This window comes from Cavia porcellus, unplaced genomic scaffold (genome assembly GCF_034190915.1).
Source record: "Cavia porcellus strain 051 isolate PalLab524CR breed Dunkin Hartley unplaced genomic scaffold, mCavPor4.1 scaffold_13, whole genome shotgun sequence".
In the NCBI taxonomy this organism is placed as follows: Eukaryota; Metazoa; Chordata; class Mammalia; order Rodentia; family Caviidae; genus Cavia; species Cavia porcellus.
The window spans coordinates 29,291,992-29,297,991 of NW_026947496.1; positions in this window are offsets into that span (position 1 = coordinate 29,291,992).

The window sequence follows — 6,000 nt, forward strand, 5'->3', positions numbered from 1 at the left end:
CCCAAACGATCTGTTAGTTGAATCACCTCCACACTTTATCCACTTCTTATCCTTTGCTCTGTTCCAGTCAAACTGGTTTCTTATGCACTCAACCAGCTAAACTGTTGCTTCCTGATGTTTGTATATCTGTGATCATTCTCTGATCCATTGAATTTTCTTCTATGGTGTTCATTTTCACCCTTCAGATTGGAGCACTTTGGTAGACAATACTACCTAAATAGACCTACCTAGAAGAATTACAGATCTAAAAAGATCCTCCCCCGCCGCCCAAAAAAAAAACCCGACCCCAGGCCCAATGGGATAAGTTTATAATCCCAGCATGGAGGGAGCTAATGCAGGATAATCACAAGTTTATATTCAATTTAATGAAACTGTGTTTCAAGTTAAAACCAAAATGCTAAAAGCATTAAATATAAATATCAGATAACATTTCAAGAGGTTTTGTAGTATATCTCAGTGTGTATGAGTGTTTTGGGGAGGGGTGTCATTATTAAGCAAGAAAGAAATTAAAATTTATAGATATTTTGGTGAAAGCCTACAATCCCAGCACTCAGGATACTGAGGCAGAAAGATCCCAAGCTCAAGGCCAGCCTGTACCACATAGCAGAATCCTGTCAAAAAAGAAAAGAAAGAGTATATATATATATATATATATATATAGGCCATACAAGTAAAAGAGATGTAAGACACAATATATATAAATAAAGTGTACCACTTGACAACTGCAAAAATATTAGGAAAAGGCAATGTACCATGGAAAAGGAATCAACAGAGTATTTTATATGCTATATTAAATTCAAATGACAAATATATATGGAGAAAAATTGCTAGTAGTTATATTATGCATGTTATGGCAACAAAAGAATGCCATTTCTCACTTAGAAGTAGAGAACCACTAATGTCAGTGATATCAGTACTACTGAGAGTAAGAAATAGCTGCCACGGTACTACAGTCTTTAAGAACCTACCCATGTGACATCTGTGAACCTTCGTTATAGACACTTGGGAAGGAAGATGTTTATCAACTAGCAATAAATGAGTAAATAGATAGCTATATACGTGAGAACTGTTTTTAATGCTGTACTGAAAAAAAAATCTAATTATAGCTGTAAATCACCTAAAGAACATAAGAAAAGTTCACTTAAACTATGGGGTGTCTATTCACACAGTAGAATATTATGTCGCTACCAAAAATACTAAGGCAATGAGACAGAGTCATATATACAATTGATGAAAATAAATGAAGAGTAAAAAAAGATTTGGAAAAAAATCCATCACAGTATTTATCTCAAGGAGGTAAGAATAGATGAAATTTGGAAGATTATTAACCTATACAGAAATTTGTGTTTGAAATATAAAAATGATCATGTATTGATCTTATAGCTTAAAGTATAAAAAGAGAACAACTAACCTCTGTCTTTCCACTTTCCCATAATTATTTTTTTCTAATCAGTGATCCTGTTTAGATTCTGTAAAATATAATCTGAGACGACTTTTATCAGTTCTCTTGTTATATGTCTCTCACCACTACACTCTGCTAAATTAAGTAGTGACCTGGTAGGTTGGGAAACTGTAATGTTACAGCAGCTAGCAGAAAACCAAACACTTTCTGGGCTCTCAGATAGCTGGTGAATGAATGTTTTAGACACAGCAGCCCTTTCACGGCCAGGCATGGGTATCTGAATTTCTATATAGAAATATTATCTGCTCATAAACCACGTGTAATATGTTACCTATTCACCCTGCCTGGCTACCAGGAACATAAGGAAATTTGGAAGTATGTTTCTTTTGTTTTTCCACGCTCTCTTTCTCCCTGTTTCTGCACTGTCCAGCTTTAGTGTCATGATGACCCCATTTTGCCCAAGTATTATAGTTGTTAAATCTTTTAAAGACTCATTGTCTGCTCTCTGGATCATACATAAAATAATCCTTTTAAAAATGTTCTATATCTACGATAGATAGCTGTTTAGCTAAAATAATGCAAGGATGAGGGTCACATAGCTGGCATGTGGTCAAATCAAGAGAGTTTGATCCATGTAAAATGTGTAACCTGCAATAAGGCAACCTCACTGATTTTTGTATTTTAACTGCTGTGATTACTCAGCCTTTTCACCTCTAGGGTAGATTTGTTGAAAAAATAGATTTCACTCATTTCTATACTCTGACACTTCCCATGCTTCCAATAAAATAGACCTTCAGTAAATACTTGAAACCAAATAAGTATGTTAACAATGAATTATATCTGCACAAAATGCGGTATTCACTATCTAATGTGTAGGTACCTGTTATTCTATTGCAGATTATGTCCCATTTTAGTCCCCATTTGGCCATAAATTCTAATAGCTAAATTTGGAGAGAAGATACATGATAAATTCTAGAACTTTCTGTCCAATACAACAATCATTAACAACCCGTGACATTTTATATTTAAAAGTTCAATTTTGCAGTCTCACAAAACACACTGAAAGTTGCCAGAGAATACTGTACTTGACAGTATGGATATAGAACCATCTATCATAACAGAAATTCTGCTGGCTAGCCCTGGACCAGGTACTTCTTGTACCTTCCAACTACCAAGTGTACTTAACCATCTTCCTCCGGGTAGCATCTGAGGGTAAATCCATCAGGTAAAATACAGAACAACACTTAAATCTGAACTTCAGATAAGCAACAATTAACTATGTTAGTATTAGTATGCCCCACTCCAGTATTACAACTCACACGCACACATACACACTTACTGTCAAAAACCAAAAGAGTTCTTATCTGAACCTCAAATTTAACTGGACATTCTGCATTTGTATTTACTAAATGTAGCAGCCTTATCTGAAAAGCAAAATTACAGTATATTCTCTAGGAGTCTGGGTATTTTAACCATGCGGAATTGTATTTGAGGAACAGACAAGAGTGGATATTTGAAAAACAAACTCATTATAAGGAAAGGGATCTATAAATTTTCTGTACATGTGGAAACTGTAAAAGAGGTTTCTAAATACATTTGCTTTGATTGTTTTCTTTTTCTTAGGTTTTAAACCTTCTTATTACCAAGAAATGCCAATATTCTAAATGCCCGCTAAACACACCAATTGCCAAAAATAAAAGGATGATGTCAGCGCTCTGTATCAGACTATTTATTTTCTATTAAAAAGGTATTCTAGGTATATTTCTTTGTGTTTATATGTATGCACTGAAAATGGAGGAGGTAGTAACATTATCAAGAAGAACACTGATTCTAACAAAATGTGTCTAAAACAAGTGATACATTCCCAATTTGAAACACCTTGAAATAACAAGGCATATATTAAAATTCTACCTCTCCATTTCCCTAGTTGATTAAATTTTTCACTTATGTGTCCACCCAGTGAAAATTTGTGATGATGACAGGAATAAATATATCTTTTATGTCCCTCTCCCTTTTTATTCTTGAAAGGAAGTCGGCTGTATATATTATTTTGCATTGTTGTTTTAATAACAATATTTGGAAAATTTCATATAGGAGAACACAGAGCTTCTACTAGATGAGTGGTATTACACTGCAAGTTTGTACTTTAATTTACGCAACAGCTTGTGTATTTGTCAGGACTTTGGAAAGACAGAATCAATGGGAGCTAGCAAAAAAGAAGAAATCCAGTTATAGGAATCTTCAGCCTAGATAAGTGGGTAAACCAACTAGTAGTTTGCAGATTAGGGACCCAGGGTAAGAGGTAACAATGCTGAGTCCAAGTGCAAAGGCCTCAGAAAGAATGGACACGGTGTATCTCTCAGTTCAAAGCCAGAGCCTGAAATCCAGCAGGCTTATGTAAATGCTGAGCCCAGACGCCACAGAGCTATACCTTCTAATGTCCAAGGGGAAAAGAGAGATGTATCCCAGCTCTAGAAGAGAGATCAAACATCTTTCCTGTTTGTGTTCCCTCCAGGTTTCCACCTGATTGGATGATACAATAAAAGTAGACATCGCCCAACTTCAACTCATGACTTGGGATATTAAATTTCTAACACATGAACCTGGGGAGAAGTGAGCTACAAACTGTTGAGTCACTTGGATTGTTTCTAGTCTTGCTACTGAAACAATCCTGGAATGAATAACCTCAATTTTTAATTAAATTGAATTTATTCTAATATCCTGTTGGGATGCTGGATAGTGAACTAAAATTCTAGTGGCTCAGGTTAGACTAGGGACTCTTTCCCTTTGGAAACTAATGTGGCTATTAAAAGATTAGTCATCTTAAACCTCAATATCTTCATCTCAAAAATAAAGGTAATGCCAACCTAAGACATTAGGAAAATGAAAAAAAGAAGTGTAACAAATATTTGAAGCTCCAACAAACAGTCCACATAAAATTATTTAATAGTCAACATCCTCTCTTTTGTGGGAGTTGTAGCTATAGTATGTTTGATAGGAGCCAATTGCCCACATTCCACTGTGACATGAAGAAATAGAAGATAAGGCAAGAGAGGAAGGCATTGCCACTAGTTGTCTTCTTGAGACACCTCCCAGTTTAAACTGCGATTCCTTGCCCTTATTTGTAGGAATTAGGAAACAGACTTTCCAATCTGCTGGGACCCTATGTCTTCAACTCCTTAACCTACAGTAGATTTCAGATTTTAAGAATATCTCTGCAGGGCTGAGAATAGCTGACTGGCAGAGTTCTTGCCTCACACATGTGAGGACCTGGGGTAGATCTACTACCTGGCAAGAAAAAGTCTCAGCTACTCTAACAATTTTCTGTGTGTCATGGGTGGGGCTTTTGAGTCCACTGCTGTGTTCCTTTCCTCAACTGTGTTATCTGACATTGCCTGCCATTCAGTAGCCCCTCAAGATGATGCATTGTGATTTCATGAGACCCACTCTGAATAGAGATTTAACTTCTGTCCCTGAACTTCCAGGAACTGGAGGAACAACTGCTCAGGCTTACAGGCTGATTGGGAAGAAGGGGACACTCAACCTACCCTTAACATCTCTGCGCACACATCTACTCATGTATGTGGAGAGACACAGACAGGTGTTCTGGCAAGAAAGGCTAATCTGAAGCTAAAGATCTTGCAGTTGTGTTCCAGCCCTGCTATTTACCAGTGTCTCACAATAGTTTTGACAGTAAGTGTGTCTCCGAAGGTCAGGCTTTTCATCTATGAAATGAAATAATGACATCTTTCATAAATGAGATGGCACATAAAAAAAACACTTGACTCCTTGGGAAACATATGGCCAAGATTAATGAATAAGATATTGAAATTTCTACCAGGACTGTCTTGGCTTTCACCTGCAGAGCTTGAAATGGTTGAAATTGTTAAGCAAGAGCACTGTTTCATCCCTGTGACATCTGGAGGCGCCACCTGGTAGACACATCCTGCTGAAATGCAGTGGGGTGTGCCCACATACTTCCTAGCAGACCTGCCCTGGGTTTTAAAGCATCAGCTCCACTGGAACAGATGGGTATTTCCATCTCAGCCAAACCCCTTTCCAGGAACAGCTCTCAAGACATAGAAGTTCTCCACATAACCAGTTCTGTAAATCGTGGACTTTCTGAGCAACAGAGAACAAGCAAAGAAAAATGAGGACAAGCCTAAGGAGGAAAATCCTGGGCAAGTTGGTCCTGTGCGTGGACACAGGATGGAAGTGAACGCCCATTTCCTGTAGCACTGTTTGGGTTGTAGGTGAAGAGGGTGGAACCCTGAACTAATTGGTCTTGTTCTTACGCATAGTCAGAAAAACAGGTCAGTTGTTTGCTGGCATTCACAAGCTGAGCTATATTTCTGTCCTAGTGTTATTCCTCCAATCTCCAGCTGAAAAAAATCTATGCATCTTTGGTGCTCAATATAAAACATCAGTAGCCTGAAATCAGCTATTTGGAAACATTTACACAGTAGGAAAAACTACAAATCAAAGTTTGTGACTGGTTTCTACAAAGCTGGTTATTAAGCACTTTGCGGAACACCACCATCTTGAGCATCCTCTGCTCCTTGAGTCACTCTGTGTCTCTCAGTCTCTCAAACACATGC